Genomic DNA, 27622 nt, shown 5'->3' on the forward strand with positions numbered 1-27622 from the left:
AAAGTGTATAATGCAATTAAAAAAAAACCGGAAATATCCCTCATGATTTCAATATCCAGATGCAAACGTTCACCAAAGAGAGAAACCTAAAATGTGGTCACATAATATAAACGTTAGGTTGTGGCTCTAGTGTTAAAAAAAACAAAATGGAATATGTGAGCAGTGTGTCACTTCAGGGTGTGTCCAACCAAAACCATCGGGAGCTGGCTTAAATTTCCTCGGCGAATTTTGGGCAAGTTTCAGGCCTTTTCTTTTCTCAACCTCCAAATCCCCCTCACGCCTCCCACCATTAAACCCAAATGAAAAATATCCCTGCCTGTCAGAGCACACAAATGCCACCTCCTCGCCATAGCTCTGGTGAAAACGTTTTGCGGGAGAGACAAGAATCTCTATGGGGGCGGGACTGTTTTGCTATCATCGCAAGCGGCCATTTCGGGGGGGCTGTGTTGCAATGGCATAGGGCTACTATCCGTACTAATTCCATAAGAAAATTTGTACATAATTAGTCAATTACACAAATTGGAATACAGTGCAAAAAAAAATAGCCATTTTTTAAATTCTTCAATGACAAAAACTGGATGCCACTTGTTGAGTCACGCAATGCAATGAGGTCGCATTGCAAAACGGGCATTTTTAAAGATGATGTAAAATTCCGTTCCGTGCATAACGTTATTAAAAAGAAAACACACAACAAACAACAGTTGGCAACTGTTGCTAGTAAATTGCATTTCCAATGTTTTTTTGTTAATGCGGTGCATGCGCCGTTTTGGCCTTTTATGAAAACATCAGAAAACAACTCGCGGGGCGTTGGCGTTTTACAATGCCGTGCCCCCGTTAAATTTGACAAACATCCTTTCAGGGGGACTGTTTTTTGCCTTGCAACTAGTCTTCATGGGCTTTCACCCATTAAGCCGCTAATAGTTGGTCAAGGCGTAAAAAAAATGTTGCCGTTTTTTTTAAATTTTAGGTGGCTGTTTCTTGGCGGGCAAACCATGTTTTGCCCCCAGATTTTCAGAATAACGGCCCACGGGGCCAAAAAGGCCGCATTTAGTGCGTTAGGCAACATGGGGAACAAAAAACAAAAAAAAACCAACTCCTCTTGTGTTTTCTCATTAAAAAAACACATCTTTGCAAGCGAATTATTACCCCGATAATTTTTTAAAATTTTTAAATTCCACAAATTCTGGCACAGGGGAAATGGTTTCACGGAAATGTGCTTTTTGAATTGGTAATGCGCAAACAGGACCAGCAAAACGGAACGCCCGAAAACCCGGCGCACGCCCGAAAGTTGTGAAAAAACAAAACAACAAAAAGAATTTGACGGATTGTTTAGTCACCCCCCGCCTGCGGTTTCTGGTCCCCCGTCCGCAAAAACAAGTAAACCCTTTGGAAAAAAAAAATGGTCCATTTATCTCTTTGAAATAACCCGCAGTGGAGGAATGAATGGGGCCAACCGGAATAAACCACCTCCATTTCAAGGTCACTTAAGAGAGTAAAAAAAGCGGCGGCCAGAGATTTAAAACACATTTTTATATCATTAGATAAAACGAGTTACCAACATCCAACAAAAACTGGTAAATTTTACAATCCATACAGTATTAAGATTTCATGATTTTACAGTAAACCTCTGACCCGTTATGCAAAATTGCATGGGTCTGCGGCTTTGAATAAGGCAAAAAAACTCCAGTCTCGCAGGGGGAATCGACCCACGCCTTGTTTGCATCCATATTTTCTACTGTACCGTTTATTCCCACTTATAAATCATATACCACATCTTGATTTGTATATTAACATTCAATATATTAACCTAAAAAAAATGATTTATTATTTTGATTGCATTAAAGCTTCCCAATTCTGGATCAGCATTTATTCACCTGGAAAATTTATATCGCATTGGAACGGCAAACTCCTCTCATTTGGAGAAGACCATCACCACCCACGTATGTATGAGAAAATCAACTGTTTTTTATTTATTGCGGCCAAAAAACGCGATCTACGCGAGCGCACGCAATTTTTCAGGGCCTGTGTTTTCTCAATAAAAAAAAAAAAAACCCCGGAGAATTAAAAAAAGGGCTTGTTTGTTACTTACCGATAAAAAACAAATTTACGTGATAAAACTCCACCCCGCCTTTGGAGTCCCCGAAGCGCGCAATGAGCGAGAGAGAGGGCTGCGGACAAACACTCTGCGCTGGGGAAAAGTGAACCCGATGCGCGACCTTTGGTGCCCTCCCTGCCCCCATCCCTCCCCGTCAGCTGCTGCTTTTGAGACCGAGACGCGGGGCGGGGAAAATCCCTCTGCTCGCCCTACTACGACGAGACCTAGCGGCGGCCTTTCGTTCATAGTAGTGGGGAACACGTTGGGATTGCCATTTTTAGCTGAATCGGTTCACTAGTTTGAAAATGAAAACGCGACTCACCGACTCCCACTGATTTCGTTTATTTGCGTTCAGACGTTGTATGAATGGAAGTGTGGCGGTGAATTCGCAGTGTTTCCTTGTGGGTTTTGCAAATTTGCGATTTTTTTCACCATAGTAGCGCGTGGAAGAAGGTTGGCATTCGGTTTTTACGGTAAAATCGATTACGGATCGTTTTTGAACTTGAATGAATCGACTCACACTGATTCGTACACGAATTTGAAATGAAGGCTAGCGTTATTTCGCAGCGTTTAATTTGTTTAGAAATTGCGGATTATGTTCATATAGCGTGAGGAGAAGTTCCGATTTCGTTTTAGGTAAAAAAAACATACACCGATTCGATAGTGTTTTTGAATGAACCGGAACTCGCGATGATTTCGTTTCTTGCGTTGAAAAATGCAAATGAAGTCCCTGTGCCGTTGAAATCGGCGACTTTTTCTTTATTTTTTTTTGTAATTTGCGGTCTTCATCCATAGTGGCGTGGAGTTAGAATCGATTTTCGTTTTTAGCGAATCAGTTCGATGTTTTTTGAGCGAAAAGCGACCGGACGTTCAACTTGTTAAATACGGATGAATGTGATTCGCGGGCGTTTTTGCTTTTTATTTTTGAAATTGGGCGGCCCTTCAATATTGCGGCAATGGAGAAGTTTTTTTTTTTTGTTTTGATTTAGTTTTAGTAAATCGATTCGATCGGTTTTTTTTTAAAAAAAACCGCGACTCACTGATTTCGTTTTTCCCTTGCGTTTGAGGTGCCGTATGAATGAAGTCCCCCTCTTGCGTGGATCGCGACTTTTCTTTTATTTTGAAAAATGGTGCCGCATTTCCATATTTGCAAGGGAGAAAGTTTGATTAGTTTTAGTAAAATCGAATTTTTTTTGATCTTTTTTTTTTTTTTTAGATTAATAAATTACGAGTCTTACCCTGAATACAACCGACCTCCACTTGCGTTTTTCTCTTGCGTTGAGGGTGAAATCCCTGCGTGATCGCGACTTTTCTTTTTTCTTTTGAATTTTGACATGCCGGCCTTTCATAATGCATGAAGAAGTTTGTTTTTGATTAGTTAAAGTTAAATTGATTCGATCGTTTTTTGAATCAAACCGATTCACTTATTTCCGTTTCTTTTTTCGTTTGAGCGTTTTTGAATGCCAAATGAAGTCCCCCCTAGCATGATCCTCGACTTTTCATTTTCCTTTGAAAGTGTGCCTGCCATCATAAGCGTTGGAAATAAGTTGTTTTTTTTTGATTTTCTTTCAGCGAATTCAATTCGATGTTTTTTTTGAGTTGGGGGGAACCGACTCATTGATTCGTATGAACCAGCGTGGAAGCGGCTTCTTTTTGCCATTGTCAAATATTTAGTTACTGTTTAGTTTTGTTACTTTAATAAATAATGTGATTTTTTGCAACTATTTATGCCCCTCGAAAAATTAATTTGTTAAATGGGGTTATTAATAGAGTTGAGAAAAGTCCGAATCATGTGTCCGAATCGGTTTTTTGTTCAAAAACTCTAGATTTTAGCCGGACCCCCTGAATTACTTTTTGAAATAAAAAATACGTGCGAACGTACTTTTTTTTTGGTTGTGGTGTATAGTTTCTTTGGTAAACTTATCATAATAACAGTTGCAGTTTCAGTATGACTCATTACTGTAAATGCCCCTACTCTGTGAATTTGCAAAAAAGCTCTGCGCGAAATCAATTCAAGATGAATCGACTCCAAAAAAGGACCCATTGACTCACTAATGAACTCTTCTAAGGGGTTAGCGGAATATAACGGTGTTTTATAGGGCCCAGGCATCTGTGATGCGTATAGATTCCTGTGTTTTTTGATATGAATATTGAAAATATGAATTGCCCTTTAAAAAAAAAAATGTCAAAAAAACTGTTTTTTCCAGGAAAATAAAAGCATTTAAAACTTGCAAATGTTTATGCTTCTGTGTAAAAAAACAATCCACGACCAGCTGTAATAGTGCTATACAGCCTGTCAATTATAAGCCACTGTTTTTTATTTCTTGCTGTTTTTGGTTTTTTATTATTTGGGATCTTCCAGACCCACTTTCATAAAGTATTTACATCAGCACAAATGTTTCTGGTTCCTTTTCCTCCAAAATTTCAGATTTTTTCAGAAGCATTGCCGTGTTTTTACACATGGCTTGTTTCAACCACATGTTCATAATTCAAAAGAGGCGCCTTTTCATTACATAAAGAGAGACCAAGCAATGGGACTTCCCCCCTGTTTTTTGGGTGGAATCAGGAAATTTGTCCTGTCCAACCAAAAAGGAACAACACAAGGGCTCAATTCGCATCAGATGTTTTTCATTTTCTTGTAGTAGCGTTTTCACATGTTTCATCCTTATGGATTATCTATTTTGCTTATCAGTAATAATTACTGAGATTTCAATGATTCCTACTACTTCACAAAATTATAATTTTTTATTGTTCAACAACTGGGAATACAAACGACATGATCCAACCCTAAAGACGGCAGCTGGTGATTGACGGTCACATTGACGCTTTCTTGCTGGATTACGACACTGTGTTTGCACCAAAACATGACAGTTAGTCCTGGATACATGCACATCATTAGTTTATTTCTGAATCTCACAAAAAAACATGCCAACAACATTTCACCCAAAAAAGGAAATTATATTTGTGCCTAAAAAAGAGATTGTTTGTGGAACCATTAACATTGTTTGCATTGTGACTATTTCACAAAGACTTTTTGGGCGATTTAATTCCTTTTATTCTGTAGTTATTGTATTGCAACTACTATGATGTATATGCATATATAAATTATATGTATTACAAATAATATATCAGTTAAATATAAATATTAGATGTACATACTTAACCCTAAAGAAATTACTTAAAATTAGAAATGCTGGTCCTTGGCAGACTTCCTAAAATAATAATATAAAATAGTTGGTGAGTAATAGAATTACTGAAACTACAATGAAATAAATAAGCATATATATATATATTAAAATGAGAAAAGCCCAAATAAAATTACTAAACTAAAATGAAAATAAATAAACGAATAGATATAAAAGTAGTTAAAAAACTAAACAGAAAATTACTCATTTTAGAGTAATAACTTACTAAAAATACTACATTAAATTGAACAATAGTTAAAATAAAATCTAATTTTATATTTAGAAATAAATTATAATTTTAATTTATATTATATATTAGATTAACATCTAATTTATTTATCTAATTATAAGAGTATATTAAAAAAATAAGAAAAACCACGACAAAACTAAAACTGAATTTGAAATAAAATAAAAACAAATCTAAATAGAAATATTAAAAAAAAACCTAATAGTAAAATGACAAAAAGTAAAAAAAAAAAATGTAAAAGTAACAAAAATTTAATTGTATGACTGAAATGTATAACACAAAAAGGCTCATTCAACAATATGAACATGTTAATTTAATAGTATATAAAACTAAAGCTCATATAATGCATATTGTTGAAACTTTCTACTTTCTGACATAACAGTAACTACGGACAGTACAAGTGAGCTGAACTGATTATGACTAACTGCAGTTTGTGTATGTCTAGTGCATACATATATCTCATAATATCTATTATAACAAATACTATATATCAATTATTTTTAGAGTACCGTAATGTAGAATTTGTGCTTCATGTGCTTCATGAAAAATAAGTCGATGTTTCGTTATTTTTTCATTTTTTTTTTTTGTACGACAACATTTTCCTTTGTTGGTTTTGCGGTGAAATATGATCCGGTTTATGTTTCTTATGAGTTCCAGTTCTCTGTCCCAGCCGAACGAAAGGGATTCCCCTCCGTGTCTGGGAAGGTTCATCTCTGGGGTCTCTCTGGTGGGACGGACCTCTTTTCTCTCCCACATCTGTTGAGCTGAAAGCGAGGCCAGCTGAGAGCAGTTAGTTCAACGACCCCTCTGTGCTCTGCAAAGTCCAAGGCCCCACCCCCCCCTGCCCCTCAACACCAACCCCCCCTTACACTCCAGACACACAACACGAAAGACAGAGAGAGAGAACAAAAAAAAAGAAAAAAAAAAAAAGAAAAACAAAAGAGAACGGAACAACAAAAACAAAAAACAGGGGAAAAGATTTAAAGCAATAGTGCACCCAAACAGTACTGCAGTACCAAATTCAATAGGGCTTGGACCAACAATGACATCAGGACTTCTTCTTTAAAGGAACAGTTCAGTCAAAAATGAAAATGTGCTGAAGATTTCCTCACCCTCAGTTCATCCAAGATCAGATTTGGAGAAATGTAGCATTGCATCTCTTGCTCAGCAGTGAATGGGTGCCGTCAGAATGAGAGTCCAAACAGCTGATAAAAACATCACAATAATCCACAAGTAATCCACACCACTCATTACATCTAAACCGAAATATGCGTGTTTGTATGAAAAGCAAATCCATCATTATGGTGTTTTAACGTCAAACCGTTTGTTTTGTTAAAATATAAATCCTCGTAATATTATAATATTGCTATGAAAAAGTTATCTCATCAGAATCAGGATGGATATATGCACATCAGATCAAGCACCGTTTACAAGCAAAAACAGCTCGAAACAATTATGTGGCTGGATTTTGATGTGAGAGACAACAGGAGATGCACTTTTTCACTGGAGGAAGCGTTATTATTGATTATAGACTCATATTTTAGCCAGAAGTGACGGTTTAAAGTTAAAAACATCTTAATGATGCATTTGTTTCTTATAAACATGCAGCTTTTTTGCTCTCAAAGGCATTTAACTGATGGACTGGAGTGGTGGTGGATTACTTTGGGATTATTGTGATGTTTTTTATCAGCTGTTTGGACTCTCATTCTGACGGCACCCTATTCACTGCTGAGCAAGTATGCAATGCTAGCATTTCTCCAAATACTGATGAAGAAAAACAAACTTCATCTCATCTCGGATGAAACTAAGTGTGAGCACATTCAAAGGCAATATTAGATTTTTGGCTGAAAAATATTCCCCTTCAAGTAAGACAAGAGTCCCAAACAAGGCACATGTGCGTTGAGGAATCATGAGCGCAGCTGCAGCGCACAAACGGTTCGATTTAAATTCCCGAAGGCCAAAAGTCAAAGAGCGAGTTCAGGGACTCACAGTAAGAGAAAACAGCATGAAGTCATTTCACATCTGTGAAAGTTAGCAGATGCAGCGTCCTGAAGGACTGTTCACTAAAATGATTCATTCCTTTACAGCATGAAGTCATTTCACATATCAGTAAGGCTCAGCTAGAGTTTCACTGCCGTTCATTTGCGAGAACATGTTAGCTGTCTAAATCTAAACCTAAGTGTGAATAACTTTATACCATAACTCACAAAAACATTCATTAAACCTCAATAATGCACAAATAATGCACAAAGACATTCATCAGATAGTAACACGACAAAATCAACAGATAAATCAGTCAGAGCAGCATGTGTTTGCTTTCAGATCCTGTTATATTAAAGACTTGAATTAAGTTGAAAGAAACACAATACAAGAATACAGACTTTTAAAGACTGTGGCTCTAAAAGTGAAACAATGTTACTGTTAAAAGACGCACCTGTTTTCAACATCTTTATTTGGTTTAAGTGAGATGCCAAAGCCGTTTGGTCATCCTAATATTACTTTTTTAACATCACCAAAAATTATGTAACCAGTTCTAATTGTTTAAGCAATTAACAACACTGTCAGTTTTTATGCCATTAATTATCATAACATAAAAACCATAAAAATAAGCTCCCCACTTAAATATAACTTATGCACATATGGATTATTTTTATGATACTTGTTGTGCATTAATTGTGTTTTTGGAACTGGTCATTGTGGGTTTTCATTGTATGGGAAAGAGATATTATTCAAACATTTCCTGTTTTACAAAATGATGACAGACTGCTGATTTTAGATAAAGTCTCACCTTTCCTTTAGGGCTGATCGTGTAATCTTCAACAATCATTCAGGTTTATGATAATCTTGGAGCTTTTCTGATTGGTCAAGGGAACTTAGAGCAGGAACTGCAAACAATTAAAAAGCCATGTTTCATAAAAAAAAGGGGCTGATGTCATATTTTTATTTATCAGCCAACAATAACGCACCGATTCCAGATGCTGCGGGTCTGTTGGGTTCTCGTTTCTGACCTTGGGTCGCGTCTCTGATCGCCTGGAAATCATTTTCTCTGAGTGCTGGCTTTACTGTAACTCCTGCTTTTTCACCACCACGGAAGATTCTTCTTTAGGACTTTTTGACCACCAGTTAAACTAGCAAAAGGCACAGAATGACCAAAATGTATGAGATAATTACAATAGAACTATATGTACAATACACACAGTGTAAAGTCACTTTAGTTTACTAAATGATCCAATGAAATTGCCCGAAGATGACTTTTTGATTGCTTAATCTCTCGTAGATTACATTTGGAAATCAATATTCCCATAAATATATTTTTTATGTATAACTATATATAGTCTTGACTGCAAAAAAAAAAAAAAAAATTATAATAATAATAATTATATATATATATATATATATATATATATATATATATATATATATTATATATATATATCTATATATATATATATAGTTATATATATGTATATAGATATATATATATATATATATATATATATATATATATAGATCATATATATATATAATATATAATTATATATATGTATATATATATATATATATATATATATCTATACTTATTATTATTTTTTTTTACATTTCCATTGTTTGGCCAGGAAATATTTATAGTATATGGCAGTATATAATAAATTTTTATATAAAAATTATTTACATTTAATTTTAATAAAATATAATACACATTTAATATATACATTTATAACCTAATTAATTTAATTATTTTAATAATAAATAATAATAGTTATATTAATTTATTATTAAATTTCATTAAATGTAAAACATTTATACAAATCAATGTAATCAATTTAATTAATGTTTTATAAATAAAATAAAACAAAAAAATAAAAAAAAAACAAAAAAAAAACACATAAAAAACTTTAAAAAAACCACATTTTACAAAGAAAAGCAATTGGCAAATGCAATTCATGATTTGTCTACTAATTTTTTAATTTAAAAGTGATTTATTCATTTGTTGTCTTAAACTACATTTTAAAGCATGAATTAAATAAACAGTTTAAAATATGTTAATTAAATTGTCCAATTAAAACATGTATTTATCAATTTAGTATATTTATTTTTCAAGTATAATTTTCTGTATTATTTTTATGTTTGTATTTTTAAATTGAAAAAAAAAAACCTGTCACTCCTTTTTAGCTGCATTTAAATAATTATAAAATAAAATAGATTATCAATAAAATATCTTACATACAGGAAAATGTCACATTCAAACACAAAATGAATTTATGCATATAACTGGATTCTTGACTTTTTCCTGGTCTCGCCTAGTTATAATATTTCTCATTAATATTCCTATATAAATAGCATTTCCACCTGTTCTATCTCAGTATGTCTCGTCTCCATATGAGCGATGGGCTCGTTAAGGAATCTGACATTAGTCCTGATGAATCATGCGTTACGATGATGTTCTCACACTCCCGTTCTCATACTCCAGTATATTTATGGTTCTGATCGACACGGACCGGATCGAGACGCTCTGGCAACGTTTCATCAAAGCGTTCATCAAGATCCTGAAGGTGTTGTTCGAACTGCAGATTCAGAAGACAGTAGAAGGAGTTAAAATGCTAAATTGTAGGTGTCTGTAATGAGATTATTGAGGAAAGCAGAGCACCATTTGAACAATACTCACTGGAAAGACTCCCAAACCTTCTTTTTTCGAGGCAGAACATGTTCTGCAGTAATGGTGACGATTTGCTTTTCCATTGAAAGGTGAACGAAGAGACTTCAGTGCTATTAGTGACTGCTTGAGTTTTTAAAGGTTGCCATGCAACAGTGACGATATGAAATCTGACACCCACTCAAAAGAGCTGCTACTATAAAACACAATAATGCATCACAACAACACAATAGAATAGAAGTTATGCAATCTATTTATATAAGAGATTAAATCTGTGGTGCACTTTTTGGTAACATAAAAGCACCATTGCATGTCATATTCGTTTAGGAGTGTTGCCATAGTTATACCATTGTGTTAAAAAAAAAAATCAGTATGTTTTAAAAAAAAAGCTGAGCACTGCTGCATTTATTTGATCTTAAATGCAGTAAAAATGTGAAATATTTTTACAATTTTAAAATAACTGTTTTCTATGTGAATATCTATTAAACTGTAATTTATTTCTGAGATCAAAGCTGTATTTTCAGCATCATTACTCCAGTCTTCAGTGTCACATGATCTTCAGAAATCATTCTAATTTGCTGATTTGCTGCTCAAGAAACATTTCTGATTATTATCAATGTTGAAAACTGTTGTGCTGCTTCATATTTTTAATCAGCACGTGATGCATTTGATTTTTCAGGATTCTATAATGAATACAAAGTATAAAAGAACAGCATTTATTTGAAATAGAAATCTTTTGTAACATTTTGATTAATTTAATGTATCCTTGCTAAATAAAAATATGAATTTCTTAATATATATATATAGGTATATATAGATATATATATAATATATATATATATATTATATATATACATTATGCAGAAAAGAAAGCATCTATAAAGCAGATGTTTGCATGACTCGCGTGCTTTGATGGTGACCAGATCTGAAGTGACAACATGTGTTTCCAGAATCACAATTTTTCCACTACCAAGAAAAAACGTCAATGGAAAACTGAAAACAAACTGGTTTCCTGTGTTCTTCACTGCTTCCTGTCTGTTATTGGCTCCATGCTTCAATCTGACATGTGTATGTGGTTTTTAAACGAAGACATAAATAGAAACCACAACACAGGCACATTTATCCATGGAGTTTAATAACTATAAATTACCTAAATATGTATTTTAATAACATATATAGTTCAAAATATGTATACACACACCCACCACACACACACACACCCACACACACACACACACACACACACACACACACAATATTTAAGCCTAATTGAGGACTATCAAACAAAAGCATAAACATTAACAAACTCAACACAAAATCATTGTGGGGATCTTAGTTAAAGGGAAAGTCAGATTAAACGTTTAGCAGGGTTAAGCTTTAAACATGTTAAAAGACCTCAGATAAGCACGCTTACAGACCAGGACGGTCATGAAAACCTGATCCAATCAATCAAACCCTGAGTCCATTAGGACACGAGTGACCGTCACAATTCAATAACTAATGCAATGACATTCAGATACTTTTAGTGTCACTTAAAGGAATCATTCACCTCAAAATGAACTTGTGCTCAGCTTCAAACAAGAAGAAGATTATTTTGTTCCTCAACAAAAAAAAATTTGGAGCAATGTAGCATTGCATCAGTGTCTCAGCAGTGGATGCTCTGCAGTGAATGGGTGCCGTCAGTCAGAATGAGAGTCCAAACACAGCTGATAAAACAGGTCCACAATAATCCACACCACTCCAGTCCATCAATAATGTCTTGTTTGCTTCCGGCTAAAATACTTTCTAGACAAAAAGTTGATGTTTTTATCAGCTGTTTGGACTCTCATTCTGACGGCACCCATTCACTGCAGAGCATCCATTGCTGAGAAACATACATCCAACAAATAACTAATAAAAAAAACAAACCCGAAACAAATCATCTACATCTTGGATGACCTGAGGGTGAGCACCATTCACAGCAAATAAAGAATCCTTTTGGGTGAACTGTTCCTTTAAGTGTCTGCCGTCTTTTGAGTGGCGGCTGTGACACAATGCTTTCGAAAAAACACAGAGACGGATCTCAAACAAAGAATCCATCACATTCCATCAGAGGCCCGGACCTGGGCTCTTTATCTAATAGATATCACGATTTCATACTGATTCCAGATCAACTTTTCCCGCTCTCTTAAAATACCAAACACTCAGATTTGCACACGGCAAACTGTTCCCAGTTCAGTCTGAAAGCAGTCCGTGTATTCAAAGACACACTAACCCTCGATAAGCCTCTGATCTAATCTTGCAACTGTCAGCTAATAGGATTCCAGCCTCCCGAACCAGCACACAAACAGATCTGGTAAAGCATGCTGGGAGAAAAAGGACACCCTGGGGACGCCGTATGTGTGTCTTTGGGTCAACACGGACAATCTGGGAGATTTGAGCTCATTTTTAAAGACATTATTATTAAATAATCATTCCAAATGCAGTTTTAATGGACACAGACGCTGATGTTGCACAAAGGCGACATGCGCTGATGTCTGATACAGACGCCACCTTAACAGAGCTCTGTAAGACGGCCAGGTTTTCCATGGAAACAGAACCGCAATGAGTGTAACGCAGGCCGTGATTGGTCGATTATGCGTAAAGTAAACATCTCCTGAAAGAGGATCATGCTGAAGGATCAGAGGACGTGCAGCCATACTCATTGAATAAGTTGTAAAAATGTATAATTTGAAATAAAACAATGAGTTTTTGTGTTTTAATAGAGGTTTATTCCTTTGATTAAACGTTACATCAAAATAGCTGTTGTGGACATATATCTCTAAGTCTCTTCTGCTCACCAAGGCTGCATTTATTCAAACCAGAATACAGTAAAAAATTGTCAAATATTATTAAAATTCAAAATAAGAGTTTTCTATGTGAATATCTGTTCAAATGTAATTTATTTCTGTGATCAAAGCTGTAAAAACAAAATAACAAATCCATTCTTCATAAATAATTATAATATTACAAAACGCTGCTCGAGAAACATTTCTGATTATTATCAATGTTGAAAACAGTTAATATCTTTGCAGAAGCTGTGATACATTTTATTCTTCAGGATTCACAAATGAATAGAAAGTTCAAAAGAACAGTATTTATTTGAAATGGAAATCTTTTGTAAAATTACAGTCACTTTTTATCTGATATTGTCACAATATAATGTGTGCTTGAAGAATAAAAGTATTAATTTCTTTTTGATAATCATAAGAAATTATTCTTGAGCAGCAAATCAGCATATTAGAATGATTTCTGAAGACTGGAGTAATGATGCTGAAAATTCAGCTGCGCGTCACAGAAATAAATTACATTTTACGATTATATTCACATAGAAAAAAGTTATTTTAATTTGTAATAATATTTAATTGTTTTTATTGTATTTGTTGGTGAGCAGAAGAGACTTTCAGAAACATTTAAAAAAAAAATCAAAGATACAAATCCAATACAATATTTATTATTCTAAAGTTTGAATTCACGGATCAGATAAAATCATATTGCCAACTGTTAGGTTTGTGTTTTGCTTTGAGAAAGTTACATAACATCAAACAATTTATTCTTATTTACAACCCTACGCTAATAAACATAAATTATAATTATTAACTCTCCTTTAAGAATCTTTCTTTTTAACTCCATTATAAATATCCAAATCCACTAATCCACAATCTAGTGCCAAAACCAGTTTCCCAATCTCCAATTTAGAGACTGGTTTCACACACTCAAAGTGAGCGCGGTGGATTCGAGAGCTGGGACTGCCCACATTACTGAGCCAGTACTTCCTGTAGATCACACACAGACAGACAAAACATGATAAACAACAGGGAATATAAAGTCACATGGACTAGTTTTGAGACACTCTTCTATATCTTTTTTTTTTCTTACACAACACAAGACAGGGAATCACTGTTGTTTAAGTATCACTGAGAATTCATCATCATATATTTTGAATGTTTTATTTTTTCATTTTAATTTTAGCTTAAATTTTTAGTAATTTAGTTATGTGTTTTTGCCGTGTTATTTTGCATCGAGATACTATTATTGCTTATATTAATATTTTGAATTAGTTTTTATTTTTGTATTTTTTTTATTTTAATATTAGCTTAAATTTTAGTAACTTATTTATGTGTTTTTGCTGTGTTATTTTGCATCATTGAGATACTATTATCGCTTATATTAATATTTTTAAATAGTTTTTATTTTTGTATTTTTTTTATTTTAATATTAGCTTAAATTTTAGTAACTTATTTATGTATTTTTGCCGTGTTATTTTGCATCATTGAGATACTATTATCACTTATATAAATATTTTTAAATAGTTTTTATTTTTGTATTTTATTTTTTCATTTTAATTTTAGCTAAAATTTGAGCAATTTTGTTGTGTGTATTTGCCATTTTAATTACGTTTTTTTATATGTCTATAGGTTTTATTAATTTTTATTTAAGTTTTCAGTATATCAACCTAAACTAAATGAAAATTAGAAATGTTGCATTGGAAACTATTTTCTTTAAATAATGCTAAAAAAATATTTATAAACCATATATTTTTATTTAGTTTTAGCATACCAACTTTGTTATGAATACTTAAACTTTAAAAAAAAAAAAAAACATGTTCACAAGGTCAGAAACCTAGAGGTTCAAATTATCTTCTAAAACTAAAGGATGAATATTATATATTTTTTTAAACAATTAAAAACATCCATCCAAAACGTAGAGGTGAAAAGTTGTTCAAGATTTTCAGGAAAAAAAGAATGCAAGGATCCATCTCAAAATTAAAAATGTATGATACTTTTACAATGATAAAATATAAATCTCCAATCACCATCAACATAAAAAAAAATAAAACATCTCCCATAAAAGATAAAAGAAAGAGAAGCATAAGAAATGCTAAAGAAACTCCAGGAAAATCAGGAGGACAAACAGCTTCCATTTTTTTCCTCCTTCTCAAAAACAAGGGCGCGGCACACAAACACACACACACACACACACACACACACACACACACACACACACACACACACTCTCTGACCGAAGCCGGAGTCGGACAGACATGCAGGATCCCTCATGCAGTTTTCCTCGGAGGCTGTAAATGCATTATTGATCTCATATTGGATAAGAGAGAGAGCGCTCAGGCCATCTGCATGGCTGCCCAATATTCAGCTCATTATGGGCTGCCAGGAAGAGAAGGAGCACAATCTCTACAGCAACAGCGCAGGAGCGGCCCGTGATCAAGAGAGCGGCGCAGGTTGTGTTTTGAACAGACGGATCCGGGTTATTCTGAGGTTATCAAAATCAAGAGCTTTGTTTAGGACAGAAAACCTTGAGTTTCATCAGGGTGTGGTTCACTCAATACTGAGGAAATCCAGCCCTGACGGAGGAAAAGACACTTTACATTACTGTATAAGCAGTAAAAACACAAACACTAAATCCACTTAGAGAGAGAAAAATGGCTTTAAAACACTTTTCACACTTTCACTCACTTTTTTGACTTACTAAAGAGGAGACTTTCTCAATTATATTCATTATACAATGAATTCATAATGTAATACTTTTGATAGTATGTTCATATTCAGTTAACTGTAGTAATTTATTTATTTTATAAAAAATATATCCAAAAATAGAAACAAATACTTTACATTTTCATTTATAAAAAATACATAATAATTTAATTTAAAATCAATAATAATTACATTAAAAAAAATAGATTTTTTTAAACCACACACCTTTCTTTAGCAACCCAGTTATACCCAAAAACTATATACACACACACACACACACACACACACACACACATATATATATATATATATATATATATATGAAAGTGAAAACATAAATTTTTTTACTGTATTCAGACCCAAAAAATGTATATTTATAATTAATTTAATTTATAATTAATTTAATGTATATTTATTTATAAATATATATATTTTTTTACTTCTATAAATATTACAAAAATTATTTTTGAACAAAAAAAATTAATAATAATAATAATAAATAATAACAATAATAAAAATAAATAACACAAATTAGGAGTTTAAACTGCATTCAGGGCCAACGTTTTTTGCAAACCTCAAATAAAATAACAGCTCATATAATATTCAAGTCCCAAAAATGATGTGTTTTATTGGCATATTTATCTTCAAAAAGATTGTTTGGGTATTTTATTAGTTTATGAGGGTCACAGGGCAGTGGCTAATAGACTTTAATGACCTGGGGCCTGTTGCACAAAAGTAGAATTAAGACATCCGGGATAAATGACTCAGCTGAGCTCAATAAAGCCAAAACATGTGCGTCCAGGCTTAATTGGTTGCACAAAGACCAAGCCAGGATGAGCAGACACGGATTCATTAAGCCATGTGAAACCAATCCTGGATAGGTGCGCGCTCACGGCTCACTCAAATAGACCCCGCCACAGATCACAGATTAACTGATTTACCATGGCAACTAGAGCCGCGTACTTTTCCCCGTCGGAACCACAAATCCTCATGGAGGCATACGAGGAGGTAAAAGATATAATTAAGAAGAAAGAAAACACCGCCACAGTGATAAAGCAAAGAGAAAAAGCGTGGCAAAGTATTGCAGACCGCCTGAATGCGTAAGTAGTGCACAATTACACACTCACCGCTCCGCTGAAACATCACAATTACAAATCAAATATTTAATTCACATCTCCAAAAACGCAGTTGTACTGTAATTATGAAACGGTGAAATTTTTTATTGAAATGCACTGCATATATGAGTGAAATTGTGTAACGTAACTCCATCACACTGTATAAAGCTATGATATATTATTATTATTAAAGCCTTACATTATTATTTTACGTTACTACGCTCAGTACGGTTTAATCTTAGCCGTTGTACTCTGCTTATTATGTTGTCCACCGGTTTTTTTTTTTTTGTGTTTCCCCTGCTTTTATTAATGTAAAGCAGCTTTGACAGAATGAAACAATTGTGAAAAGTGCTATATAAATAAAATTTTCTTGAATACATAGATGAGCTATAATAATAATCACTTTAATTTATATAGCGCCTTTCAAAGGACCCAAGGTCGGTTTGCTCACTGCACTGCAAAAATGTCTTTCTTACTTAGTATTTTTGTCTTGTTTTCAGTCAAAAAAAAATATCTAAAAAAAATCTTAAATATTTTCTAGAGCAAAATAACCTAGGAAAATAAGCAAAAAACTCTGCCAGTGAAACAAGAGAACTTTTCTAAAAGTAAGTGTTTATGGAAAAAGTAAAACTTATTTCAAGAGAATTTTTCTTATTATATTGACAGATATTTAAATTTTTTGCTTGTTTTAAGCACACATTTACTTGAAGTTTATATTTTTGGTCTAAACCTATACTTATTTTGCTAGGTCATTTAGAAAATCAAGAAAATACATCTTTAGTGTTTTTTCTTTTATATTTTTACTGAAAACAATACAAAAATACCAAGTCATTTTTGTCAGTGTGACTCCATTAAATGTTCTTGTGATAAAGAATGTGTGTGTGTGCGTGTGATGTAGATTAAACATGAACGGGCCAAAACGGACATGGCAGCAGGTCAAAATCAAATACAAGAACATTCTGCAGAATGGTATGGTCCCTGACTAATATTTAACAAAGCACAAGCATATATTGTACCCAGAAGGTGCCTGCTCACACATTGTCTGTACTGTTTTAGCAGTGAAAAAGAATACCCACAGACAAGGCACAGGTGGTGGGTCACCAAAGGCTGACCTTACCCCAGCAGAGGACATGGCCTTGGAGCTAAATAAAGGCAGGCCCGTCTTAGAGGGGATCCCTGGGGGGAAAGAGACGAGCATAGGTTCCTCCAGAGATGCCACCCGCTTCATTCAAGGTATGTCCTTCCATCTCTACATGGAATACAACCACATTCATATTGAATCAATTTGGACTGTCTGACTTTGGTTTACCTATTGCCTTGCAGTGTCTGGCAGCACTGTGTTCCTGTTAGAGCCACCAGCACAAGCACCAGACGATGCTGATCCATTGAGTACTCCATCAAAGGCATACTGTAGGCCTGGCATGTCTTGTCTACTAGCTTCAATATGAATCCGATTAAATGTGATAGGGTGAAAGCCCCAGTGCAGCAGCAACAGCACATGATGGAGACGATGAGGAGGAGGAGACCATCTCTGTGGATTCCAGAAGGCATGAGGTATCATGTTAAGACTGTGAAAGTACTATTTACTCTACAATGGTGAGGAGTCCTCATCAAAATCAAAAAATCTAATTTCTTTTACAGGACCCAGATGCTATACAGTGGGAAAACCAGCCTGGCAACATAGTGCGTATTAATAAAAGGACACCACATCCTGCCAAATTCCAGCTGCGCTAATTGTATTGTGTTCACAGAGCTCACAAGCTATCAGAAAGTTGTATGGCAACCACCTCCGGTGCCAAATAGAACTGGCAGACATAGACATTCAGTACAAGAAAAAGATAGAAAATCTTGCACTGGAGTCCGAAATAAAAAAGAGGACAATTAGGAAACTGGACCTTGAAATAAAAAAACTTGAGAGGGAGGTGAGATATGCCTTCAATGTACACTGTATGCTAACTGTAACACAAATGTATTAATCATTATTTTTCTTTCCTCCCCCAGCTCCAAGAAGATGACACGGCTCAAAATAAAAATTAGGTATATTCTCGTAAGGTCAAGTGAGCCATGACATATGAGCTCTTATTGTGAGCACACAGGACGGTGGCATCTTTCTAAGGCATTTTTTATTTTCACAGCAATCAGTACAACCAAGTCATCGTTATAAGGCACCGGCCTCTTTTGCCCACCCCCCCAGCACCAGGTGTGGCCACTAGCCTATATGAAGGCCCAAAATTGTGTGTTCCTTTCTGCTCTGACAATGGCATGCCCATTCTTGCGAGATGTGGTGGATGAAGAAGCACTTGTGCTGAGGAGAGCCTTCAGGCGAGAAAGGGTCTTCAGGGACCGGTTGGACCCACTGGCCTTCCCTGATGACCATCTATATGAAAGATACAGGTTTTCTGCAGATGGCATCAGGTATCTATGCAGACTACTGGGTCCCAGGATTAAGCACCGCACTGCACGGAGCCATGCACTGAGTGTGGAGCAAATGGTTTTGTGTGGCCTTGCGCTTTTTTGCTAGTGGAGCTTTCCTGTACTCAGTGGGGGATGCAGAACAGCTGAACAAGGCCACAATTTGCCGCACAATAAGGAGTGTGTGTCTGGCTATCAAAGCATTAGCAGATGTCTTCATCTCCTTCCCTGGCCACAGAAGACTCTGTGACATGAAAGAGGAGTTCTATAGGATTGCAGGTAAGAGGATCTACAAATTACAGGACAACTGTTAACACATAGTAGGATACTCATTACTTTGTGTGACAGGTTTCCCCAATGTCATTGGTGCAGCGGACTGCACACACATAAGGATAAAAGCCCCCTCAGGTGCCCATGAGGCCCGATTTTGTGAATAGGAAATCCTTTCACAGCATTAATGTTCAGGTGAACATAACCGTTTGATATTGTCCATTGACGAACACTCTGCATTGCCAATGATGTGCATTGATTGGTGTAATATTCCTCATCTTATGATTTCAGATGGTCTGCAATGCTGACTGTGTGATCAGCAATGTTGTGGCAAAATCGCCTGGCTCAGTCCATGACTCCAGAATCTTTCGGGCCTCTGAAATCTATCAGTGCCTATCACAAGGTAAGCCACACAACCCCTATTTATAACCATCATGGCTTTGTCAAGAATATCACTGTTTATGAGGTAGTTATGATGAGATTTTGTGTTGACAGGTGAATTCTCTGGTGTGTTGCTGGGAGACAGGGGGTATGGCTGCCAGCCTTTTCTCCTGACACCTTTCACAGACCCCCAGGAAGCACAGCAGGCCTACAACCATGCCCATGCCAGGACCAGGGCCAGAGTTGAAATGACCTTTGGCCTCCTGAAGGCACGCTTTCACTTCCTTCACAAAGTAAGGGTCAACCCTGTTAGGGCATGTGATATTACTGTGGCTTGTGCTGTCCTCCACAATGTGGCCTGCCTGAGGAAGGAGAGGGCCCCCAGAGTGCCACCAGCCATGGACTGGGACAATCCGGCAATCTTCCCTGATGACGACAGTGGTCGGCTGCTGAGGGACCAATATGTGTTGAATTATTTTAGTTAGTATGTGTGCTTTCAATTTAGGTAAAAAATGTCCTGCTGTGGCAGAGGAAATAGGGTTTTTTTGGGTTGTTTTTTTTTACGAATTTGGCCTCTTATGATGTTTGTGCGGTATACTGTGTGTAATACAAGGCTGCAGGGAGGCTACTGCATCCATTCATTTGTCTGTTCAGTTGATGTGTATGGATTTGTCCTGCATTTATTTTAGTGTGCAGACATGCAGGGTGTCTTATATACAGACCTTTGAATGTGTATGTATCATTTTGTATAATATGCTTTGATTCTGTGCTTTCCCATCTTGTAGAGTCACTGTGACTTCAGTTTCGAAAGGAGCTGATAGTTTACCTTGCTTTGTTTTGTCTTTATTCAATAAAGGAACATAATGTTACACATTGTGTTTTTATATTCATATGGAATGTGTATTTGTTTATATGACAGAGTACTAGGGCCCCACTGAGGAAAAAGGATAAAGTCATAAATTTATGAGGCTGGTTCTTTCTGCAGAAAAGCAACATATTCTTTTTACAGTTTTGATAGTTATGACAATGTGATACTTCATATTCTGGCACATCAGCATGTCTTTTGTTTATGAAACCATACTGAAGTACAATTTCACGAAATGCCCCACATCTGTCATTTTAAAAACTGTCCTCCTTTAAAACAACTGGTTACAATATTATGACTTGTCTTTTTTTTTCCCTCTGTGGCCCTAATATTCTATCATTTTATATATAGCCTTATAGTCTATGGGAAACTGTAAATTATCTAATGATAGCAACATCATCTAAAAATCATTATTTATCCAAAATGATTGAAATTAATGATCACAAACGTTTAAATAATGACAGTGGGTCTAGTTATATGTGATAACAATGTATAGTGAGCAGCGAAATAACTATTGGTTTCCATTTGTGGCGACTGCTGACTGACATTAGGAATGAGATTAAATAGATCCTGGAATTTAGCCTGGTCTGGAGCAGGCTAGCTCCACAGAATAAATCTCCATGGTAATTTATACCATAACATATCCTCCTGCCCCCTATCCAGCTTTAGTGCAACCGGATTAGGGATCAATTGAGCCAGGATCACCAAGATATCCTGGCTTAATCCCTTATCCTACTTTTGTGCAACAAGAACCCATCATCTGTTTCATATGAAACAGACTCTGAATAACGTATCCGCTCTTCCCAAGCACTCGGCACAGCTGTGCTCTCAATATATAAACACCTGAGCTTTTGTAGTGTTCATTGTTTATTGTGTTGTGAAGGAAAGGAGTTTCCCATCTGCCTCGGGGAGGAAGTCCGATAACATTGATACACTGTGACTGGAAGAAACCTCAACCTCTACCTAACAATCTGCTGGACTCTAGTACCATGAATAACATTTTTTATATTATATTATATTATATTATTATAACAACCTGAGACTGCCATTGTGTTACAAATAACATTGGTTTTAAAAACAAGTCTAAATAGTCTCATTTAAATTAATATTTATATTTAACAATAAATATTCATATAAAATTATTTCTTAATAATATTAAAATATTTACTGTTCATTAAATTAAATTTTATTATATTTTAACCTGTGAAGTATCACTGGATCAAATATTACAATTGTATATAATCAATAAAAAATAACAAAAATGATTAAAAATAATAATATTACACACACTCAAATTTTTTCTTCAAATTTAATAATCAATAATATTAATATTTAATAATAATAATTTATAATTTGTAAATAATAAATAATTATAAAATAACTTAAAATATTTACATTACATTACATTACATTACATTATATTATATTATATTGGGTTTTCTTCAAATGCACCAAAAATTACAATGAACCCAAAATATGAGCAATAGTAGTGATGCAAGCACCCCACAATAATTATCAAAATTCTTTTACAAAATGCTCTCAAATAAATGAATTATGCCACATCAGATGAGACTGCTGTAAAATGTCATAAAGCGATTCTGTGTGATGATCTGGATGGTGCTGAAAAGCTCTCTGGCAGTATTTGTAGACTCATCCAGCCATAATTCAAGCACAGGTGGAGCGTTTGGGAGGGTGGAGGCCGTCTGGGGACGATCCTCTGGGATCTACATCTCATCAACATCACTTGCAACCTTTGAGAGTTCACCAAACCAACCCAAAGACTGACAAACAACTGCAGAGAGCCAAAGGAAACAAGTACACTGTAAACAGACTGACAGATGTCAATGGAAAGGAACGAAAGAAAGGAAGGGGCGGAGCCTGGAGGTCTGTTTAAATATTTAATGAGCAAACACATTTGTGCTCACTCGCATCTCGTGTTCAGCAGCTGGAAAGAGGAAGAGGAGGAGAAGCTCTTCGTCGCTGTATCCAGGCAGTCACATGTTGTGCAGAGTGTAAGTAAATAGGGCACGATTTCACCAGAGAATCACAGCTAATAATATCTTACAGTACGGCAGGCACAGATAATAACCTTCACACGAATAAAGGCTGGGACTGACCTGATAGAGGACGCCGGGGCTAGTTGTCTCATCCAGTGATTTTATTGTTACTTCAAAAATATTATAACTAAATAAAATCAAGTGCTTTCCAGTATTTTGCTCATTGTATAACTTTTTTTACTTAGAAATATGCCACATTGCAAAAGTAAAATGTTTTAGAAATGACTTTAAGAAATCAATCTTATAATGATCTGATAATCTACAAATGTCCAAAGTGCAAGTTGTCACATTTATTTCAACGTTTTATATTTAATATGAATTATTATATTAATATAAGCTTTCATTTTATCTTTATTAAAAAAAAAAACATTTTTTAATTTAGTTCTTTTTATTTTACTATTTGTTTTTAATTTATTTTTATTTGAGTTTTAGCTTATTTTAGTGCTTCAACTTGTTTTCATTTTAGCTTTAATTATAAAGAAAATATCAAGATAAGAGCTTATATTAACAAAAATAATTAATAATCAATATTTCTAAATATTAATAATATTAAAAATATTAGTAAAAATACATTTAAATATTAGACGATAAATTACATTTAGTTTTAGTTCAGTTCTAGTCTTTATTTGTATTTAAAATGAAAATTAAAAAAATTAAGATTAGAGTTAATATTAATCAAATAATAATTAATATTTATAATATTAATAAATTAATAGTAGTTAAAAAGATACATAATAAATAATTAGTTTTTAATATTACTTTTTGTTTATAATTTATTTGTCCAAAGTGCAAGTTGTCACATTTATTTCAATGTTTTATATTTAATCTGAATTATTATTATATTAATATAAGCTTTTATTTTTATATAAATTTTTTTTTTCGTTTTTTTATTTTACAATTTGTTTTTAATTTATTTTTACTTGAGTTTTAGTTTATTTTCAGTTTTTAGTGCTTCAACTTTTCATTTTAGCTTTAATTATAAAGAAAATATCAAGATAAGAGCTAATATTAACAAAAATAATTAATAATGAATATAAATATGAATAATATTAAAAACATTTGTAAAATTAAATTTAAATATTAGAATAAATTTTGTTTTAGTTAAGTTCTAGTCTTTATTTGTAGTCTTTATTTGTATTTAAAATAAAAATGAAAAATGTTTATTTATAAATGTAATATTTATAATATTAATAAATGAATAGTAGTTAAAAGATACATATTAAATTAGTTTTTAATATTACTTTTTGTTTATAATTTATTTGTATTTCAGTTTTTATTTGTTTCCCGTTATTAATTTAAGTGCTTCAACATAAGCTTATTTCAGTTTTAATTGTTTACGTTTTTCTTCTAATATTTAGATTTTATTTCATTTTTTCAATGAACTTAAATCATTTGAATAGTTTTAGTTTTTGATAACGCTACTGTGTTACCACAGTATACTGTAACACTGTGCACAGTCTAAATAACAGAGTAGTAAGCAAACATTTGGATATGTTATGCATACTAAAAATCTGCATATTGCACACATTATTCATACTGCAGAAATACAGTATATAAGCTCTCACACAAATGAATGTCTGGTTCACATTTGAGACTGTGATGACTGACGTCATGACATCATCGCCCCACCCACGGGACTGCAGACCAGTACACACCCACACACACTCAAAATACAGCACAACAACACACACACACACACACACACACACACACACACACACACACACACACACACACACACACACACACACACTCCCAACAACACAACTGAAGCTTTCCACACACAAACAGCCCTGAAATGATCGATCTGCTGCACTGGAGTCTCTGGTGAATATAGGTTACAGCACAATGCTCTCAGAGAGAAGAGTGAGTTTCCAGGTTCACTCTCTCACTGTGACTGTGATCAACCTTTCTAGACTGTTCCACGAAACGAACACTGAAGCGCTGCCTCCATCTGCTGGTTAGAAGACACACTGCACATTTACATTCAGGTTTAGTCATTTTGCAGACAAGCGACTTATAAATTGGGGGATGCATAAAGCGAGTCTTCTTAAAGAGGCACAGGAAGTGCTTGTAAGACCAAGTTTCATGCATTGTTCAAATAAGTACAAGCTAGAAATGGAAGCAATAGCCTAAATAAAGAGAAAGTCATTTTCTTTTTATTTAAACTTATTTTTGTTTCACCTAGTTGCCAAAGCAACATTTCTCATTTTTATTTAAAATTTTTCATTTAATATTTCTATTTTATTTTATTTTATTTTATATGTATTTATTATTGTTATATTTTATAATATATGTGCTATTTATTTTATATTATATTTATTTATTGTTATATTTTAATTATTTACTTATTTATTTTATATTTATATTTTAAAAAATCAATGTTTTTAATCGTCAGACGTTTTCAGGAGGTCCCTCCTGATTTTTTTTAAATTGTTATTTTAACTTTTAATGTTAATTAATATTATAATTAATAAATTTACATTTACTACTTATTTAATTTAATTTAATTTCAGTTTCAGTTCAGTTTTAAGTTTGTATTTATTTCCAGGTAGCAATTTAAGTGCTTCAACTTAAACATATGTCAGTTAGTTGCCAAAGCAACATTTCACATTTTAGTTTTTCATCTAATATTTCTATTTTATTTATTTTATTATTTACTATTTTTTATTTCTTTATTTTATATTTTTTAAATTATATATATTTATATATTATAGTTTATTTATATTTATTTATATTTAAATAAAACTAACAAAATTGTTTTAATAATTTGTTTTAATCAACAATAATTAATGTATTTTATTTAGTTATTCCATGCAACAAATACTGTACAGTCTACATTACAGAGTAGCATGTGCACATTTGCATATTATAAATACCTATAAAAAGTGATTGCACATTCAAAAACAATTAAAACACAGACTCCTACTTACATTTCTTTAACTTTTTCAGGATATCCCTGCACCTGTCCCACCACAGTGCCCTGTCTAGTGTTCTTTACCCAGCCGGTCACGCCGAGTTTCTTCGCTTCTGCCTCTGTATACTGCAATAAAACAGATGAAAAATGAGATTCAGAAAGAGAGATGCATGCACAACTAAAGAAACAAGGGGCTTGGGATTCCATGTGCATTCATGCATTTAGAAAAGCACCTATCACTGCATTCAAAGCACACTTTTGTACAGCTGCATACTTCAGGAATCAAATCCATCACTCTGACAGTGATTGTGCAAACCTCTAATATACTCAGATATCGAGCTACTTACATGTAGAATTTGCTTGTATCTGCACAGGAATCACGCTTTTTACAGCACTGCCATGATAACATGCATGTCTAAAATATATTAACACCATGCTACTTTTGCTGGTGTTAGTACAGCAGGTTCTGCTCTCCTTTCTTAGTCATAGAAGCAAAGCGCTGTGTAAAACAAACTTATTTTATATTATCCACAGGCTTCTCACCATTCTGAAGCACACACCTGAAGAAAAAAGACAAAACACATTTGTGAAATTGAGTTTAGTGCAACTTTGCAAAATAATAATTTGCATATTGTTAATAAATATGAATGCACAATGCTGTAGAACTCTTTGGTGCTGTGATATAAATAAATGCGCGTCTATTTTTGGAGGCGTGGGGTGAATAAATGTCGCCGAAGTTTGCAAACCACTGTTAAATACGCACCCTGCACATTCCCGAACACCTCGAAATCTACAGAAACATATTTTTCACCGGCGTCTGAAGACATTGCGAACAATATCACAAGGGTCAGGGCCAAAAGAGAAGTCCAGGAGACGTTTGCATGACAGATAATCATAAATAAACGCGCTTCTCGTCAGCGCCGCGACTCGCAAGCTAACGTCAGACCGGTGTCACGTGACAGATGTTACTTTTCTCAACGCTTTTTCAGGATGGACAAATCACAGTTGTTGTGGTTACAGAACGATTAAAACTTGTTTGTTTGGACTGGGTTTCTGTTTATATGTTAGACTCCAATACTTGAAAATATCAAATGTAAAAGATAAAAAAGCTAACAAGCGCCCTCTGGAGGCAAACACGTTTTCTAAACTAGATCAGATTACGAATAGATCAATGAATAATGCATTTAAAATACATAAATGCAATCATTAATAGTAACCTATATTTATGAATAAACAATCTTTTTTAAACCCATTTCTAATTAATAGCCTAATTAGTTTTCTGATATTTCCTCTTCCTTTCATTTAAACCAGGAAATAAATAAAAAAGTTAATGTTTTGAGCATTATATGGGAATGCTTCATTTATACTGAATCTAAAAATAAAGTGAAATGTCAGAAAAGCTATGCAATAAACAGAAAGGTATTAGTTTTATTAGTGCTTTATGATATTTCCTCTTCTTCTCATGTAAACCAGAAAAAAGAGGTTTTTAAAATAAAAAATAATATATTTATATATAATAATATATAAATAAAATAAAATTATAATCTAAATATCTAAATCTAAATTTGTAATCTAAATTATGACTTTCAGTTTCTGCATTATTTATAGGTGACTAATCAAATGTAATGTCAAAAAAAAAACTGGTGAAACTGAAAAAAAAGAAGAAAAAAATCCTTTTTTTTTTTAATAAACCATAAGATGTTTAAAAGTCTGATGTTAAAGGAAGCTACACTGACAAACATTAATAACTTTTTCAGTCTCGTTGGATGCATAAAACAATGCAAAACAGTTCATCTGCTAATTCGTTTGCTTATCATAAAGAACCTTGATCTGTAAGCTACAGTCAAAACAAGCACAAAACAAGTTTAGAGATTCCATAAGATTGTGGATTGTTACATATCCCAGCTGTGCCGA

General features: G+C 33.8%; 2 pseudogenes; one reads left to right on the plus strand and one right to left on the minus strand.

Annotated features, from left to right (window-relative positions):
• Positions 1–13831: 13831 nt before the first annotated feature.
• Positions 13832–26889, minus strand: LOC109050764 (annotated as a pseudogene).
• LOC122146642 lies at positions 19025–20638 on the plus strand (annotated as a pseudogene).
• Positions 26890–27622: the final 733 nt, after the last annotated feature.

This window comes from Cyprinus carpio, chromosome A11 (assembly GCF_018340385.1).
Source record: "Cyprinus carpio isolate SPL01 chromosome A11, ASM1834038v1, whole genome shotgun sequence".
Lineage (NCBI taxonomy): Eukaryota > Metazoa > Chordata > Actinopteri > Cypriniformes > Cyprinidae > Cyprinus > Cyprinus carpio.